The sequence below is a fragment of the Schistocerca piceifrons genome, unplaced genomic scaffold (assembly GCF_021461385.2).
Source record: "Schistocerca piceifrons isolate TAMUIC-IGC-003096 unplaced genomic scaffold, iqSchPice1.1 HiC_scaffold_961, whole genome shotgun sequence".
Classification (NCBI taxonomy): domain Eukaryota; kingdom Metazoa; phylum Arthropoda; class Insecta; order Orthoptera; family Acrididae; genus Schistocerca; species Schistocerca piceifrons.
In genome coordinates this window covers 1,502,501-1,507,500 of record NW_025729236.1, presented here as the reverse complement: position 1 = coordinate 1,507,500, position 5,000 = coordinate 1,502,501, and positions in this window count along the sequence as shown.

The window sequence follows — 5,000 nt, the reverse complement described above, 5'->3', positions numbered from 1 at the left end:
GTTCCTCACGTCTTGGACGACGTTAAAAGTCCCCGGAGCGCCTACCGTGCATCTGCGCCCGGTTTCCGTCAGCCGTGCCTGCCTGGGAGGGATCGCGACCCGAGCCGCCGAGGGCCTTTCGCCGTGCCTTGAGGCACGTTCCGTCAAACCGTGAGGTGGTGACATCGAGCGGCTAGGTTAGATGGGCGCGATCTTCTGAAAGTCTGGGGGACCGGCCCGGCACCTGAGTAGGACCGGGTCCTAGGCCATTAGGTGGGAACCTGGCCTAGTAAGAGGTGAAGCGCGGGAGGTGAATCCGCCTTCCCGGAGTGCGGGGGGCACTCGGCGGGGAAGGGACGGGAGAAATCTCGGGAGACACGGCTGGCGAGGAGGACAAGGACGTTGGGAACGGCGCCCTTAACCTATGCAGCTAGATAAAATGCCCTTGGTCCCGGGGCAGGACTGGTGGACAAGCTGCTTTGCCCCCCCTCATGCCCGTGGAACCGGTCGGGGGTTATCAGACGGGTCTTCTTTTTCTCACTCTCTTAAAAATCATGGCTGACGACAAAGAGAGTGATGCTGGCGCTTCGGAGCATGATGCTCCTATTTTCGAGGATGACGTGGGCGATGATATGTCGGTCGTTGACCGACATTCACACTTCCTTCGATTATTCGATCGAAGTGTAAAACACGGCAAAATAAATGCCGAGCAAGTAAGAGTGCTCAAGGAGACTATTGCGCAATGGGCGTTAGCCCACGCGCGACTAGAAGGCAAGTACTCTGAAGTACAAGCCGAAAACGAGAGACTAAGAAAAGAACTACAAAAGCCTGTTAAGACATATGCAGCAGCTGCTGCAACTTCTACAGTGAGACAAAAAGTGCAGGAGGTAATAAAGCAGAACGTTGAGAAAGTTGTCCCGACCTTGTTTGTTAAACCAAAAAAGGGAGAGGATATAAAGAAAGCAAAAGAAAACTTTGAAAAAAGTATAAACCCAAAGAAAGATAAAATAAGAATAAATGCAGTAAGAACAACAAAAAATTTATTAATTGTAGAAGTAGCCTCCCCAGAAGATTCAGACAAACTAATAAATAATCCACAGTTAAAACAGCACTTCACTTGTGAGAAACCGCGAAAAAGGCGTCCACTAATGATGTTATATGACATACCGACATACATGACACAGGATGATATCATGGATTGCATTTACACACAAAATTTCGAAGAACAGATGAAACGAGAGGAATTCTTAGAAAAGTTTAAACTGAGATTTAAGACTGGTCCTCGTGATCGTACAACTGTACATCACGTTGCGGAAATAGCACCAGAGATGAGGAAAATTATAATTAAGACCAATAGACTGTACGTTGGGTACAGTGCAGTTTCCATAAAAGACTACACAGCGGTACCTAGATGTACCAAATGTCAAGATTACGGCCATGTGGCCAAGTACTGTGAAATTAAAAATTCAGTCTGTGCACATTGTGGCCATGACGGCCATGACAAGAAAAACTGTTCAAGACAGGCCTCCCCCCCGGTCTGCATACCTTGCATGTACAGAAAGAGAACATGTCGCACACCTGGAAAGGAATGTGCGACATACAAACTACTATTGCAACGACAGATACAACGCACCGATTATGGAGAACCATAAGAAGGGTGCGAAAAAGAACCATAAATCTCCTAGCAAGAAAGCAAGGGACGCGGAGCGTTGGTGGAGGTTAATTTCCAACAGGTCAGAATCGGCCCGGGATGGGCCCCCTGTGCCACCTGTGGCATTGGGGGCTACTGGAGGTGCGAGCAGCGCGGGGCCAGCGACAGCTGAATCCTTGCCGGTCGAGGAAGAAGAGAGGACGGCGCCCTCGGCGAGTACAGAAGCAGACCAAACACGTAGTGTAGATATTTTGATAGATAATTTGGTGTCAGGTGGTGGTCCTTTGCAGATGCTAACCCTATCCCAGTCTGTAGATACACCTTGTAACAAAGTAGATAAACAAACATATAATGCATGTCCTCCCAGAGATATATACAATATGTGTGAAGACGCAATAAAGTTATCACGACTAGAGGAGCCGTCTACTTTGATGGTTGCTCTGAGACAGCTTGTACGTGCTGGGCACCCAAACGGGAAGAAAATAACATTTCCAACTCTGGAGGACGTTGATTGCATACAGCTGGCATCTTTAAATCTGCCATGTGATCACAAAGAGTTACTGATTCTAGTTCACAGGGTCTTTCAAAGACGGGGCAGGGTTTTTGACATAGAAAAGCTTTATAGAGAGATGGTAATGATGTACGGGAGAATTGGTTTTGATCCCTACAAGAAGTGGCCTGAAGATCACTATTATACTAGACATCCGTAATGGCATCCGTCAAGGTTTATCAATTAAATGCTATGAGAAGTAATACCGTCACACAGGAACTTAGAAAAATGACTGAAGAAAACGAGGTAGATATAATACTAATACAGGAGCCTTACTCCGCCTCTGGCAAGGTCACTGGCTTTCCTGTGACGGCTCAGGTTATCTCAACAGGGGCAAATCCCATGTCTACCATAATAATTTTGAACAAATTAATTAAAACAACTGTTATAACACAATTTTGTACTTCTCATATCTCAGTAGTTCAAGTTAATCTAATGAACACGACCTGGTATTTAGTAAATGTTTATTGCCAATTTAGAGATAACATTGAACCCTATTTGCAACATCTCTCTCGTGTCCTGAGAGCGCTACAAGGAAATCTAGTAATAATAACTATGGACAGCAATGCCAAATCCTCGTTGTGGCATAGTCCTGTACAAGATGCTCGAGGTAGTGCACTCGAGGACCTGATAATGGAGCACCACCTCCAGGTGGAGAACCTACCTGGAAATCCACCCACATACAGAAGTAGAGCGGGTGCAGAATCACATATTGATGTAACATTATCCACGGAAAATGTAAGAGATAAGATCAGAAACTGGCATGTACACGATGGACACACAACAAGTGATCATAACTTGATAGAATTTGTAATTTCACTAGGAGTAGTACATGTTTCTGACGAATGGATAATGCAATTAGACTATGGGAAAGCCAATTGGGACCTGCTCGAGGCGGAGTTCCGTCCTCCAGAGTTAGTAAATAATGCTTTTGTCCTCGATGAAGCAGTTGAAGTTCTTGTAACCTCTATAAAGACGGCTGTTGCTGCCTCTGTGCCATTAAAGAAGAGGTACATCCGCAGAGCGACAGCTCCGTGGACTCCTGAGCTTACCAGGCTTCGGCAGGGTATGAGGAGAGCTCGTCGTCTCTATCAACGGGCCTTTACCCAGGACGCAAGACAGTATCACTTGGCAATTTACAGGAGGCAAAAAAGAAATTTTCAGGAATCCTTGATAAAGCACAGACAGAAAAGTTGGGAGGACTTTGTCCACTCGCATCTTGTTTTGGACCCCTGGGGGGTTCCATACAAGATTGTGAGGGAGAAGATCCACTCACCAATGCTCCTGTCAACAGTGAGGATAGCGGACACAGATATAATGACGACAAACTGGCAACAGACTGCTGAGGAATTACTCAGAGTTCTCTTGCCAGATGACGATCGAGGAAACGACACTGAAAGGCAAGCCATGCTGAGACAGGCAGCTGAGGAGCCATACTATAATGAATTAAATGTCTACCCCTTCTCACAGGAGGAGGTAGTAAATGCAGTAAATTCCTTCGCCAGGCGGAAGGCTCCAGGACCAGACGCAATTCCTGCGGAGGTCCTGCAGCATCTGGTACGTAAGTTGGCTCCATGTCTCACAGTTATTTTCAACCACTGCTTAGAAACTCAACGCTTCCCAACGAAATGGAAAACTGCGGAGGTCGTCATTATTAAGAAAGATCCGAATAAAGATCCTACAGTCCCTAAGTCGTATAGACCGATCTGCCTGCTGGATGTCCTGGGAAAGACTCTGGAGAAGCTACTCGTGCATAGACTGTCAAGCCACAGAATACTGCGCGGCATGAGCGAGTTGCAGTACGGCTTTAGGAAGGGTAAATCGACATCAGATGCCATTAACAAAGTAGCCGACACGGCTCGCTCCTCCACCAGTCGGTATGTATTAGGAATCACGGTGGATATATCTGGTGCCTTCGATAGCCTGTGGTGGCCGGCGCTCTTCTCCCGTTTGCGGGAAATTGAGTGTCCGGTGTCACTATATGGCTGTCTGAGGGATTACTGTCAACATAGAGTTGCTAGGATCTCCGCTCCAGGTACTGTAGTGTCCAAACCTATAACGAAGGGATGCCCACAGGGTTCAGTGTGTGGCCCCATTTTTTGGGACATAAACATGGACCCTTTGTTGCATGCATTACAAGAAAGCAATGCAGTGCTTGGTGCGGTTGCCTATGCTGATGACCTCTTCATAATGGTGGAGGGTAACAGTCGTCTGGAAGTAGAAAATCGAGCTGCACTTGCATCAGAAATATTAATGCGGTGGTGCAGTGACTCTAAGTTACAGATTGCACCACATAAGTCATCATATATATTGCTAAAGGGAAAGCTTGCACGTGATCCCACAGTAAGAATAAACAACAGAATAGTCACAAGACAAAAAACCTTAAGATATCTAGGCGTATATATCGACGAGGCCTGGTCATATACTCCACATATAGGTCATGTTGCGATAAAGGCCACAAATATCTTTAACAAGTTGATAAGTATAGGCCAAAGACGATTCCATGTACCACCTGTGGCTACCAAAATGTATCATAACTCTATCCTCGCACCGATTGTGGGGTATGGGGCCAGTGTGTGGGCCCACAGGCTCGCTCTGGTGAGACCCGCACAGTCGGTAAGACGTATACAACGTAACATCATTATACGTTGTGTTGGTGCCTTCGGCACCACACCTACAGACGCTCTACTTGTTCTAATGGGCTTCTGCCCATTAGACATACTTATAAGACAGAATGCTTCAATAACTTGGCTACAAAAACAAGCATATGACAAGATTCATGGAATAACAGGGAGACACTTGGCAAATGTAAAGGAAATT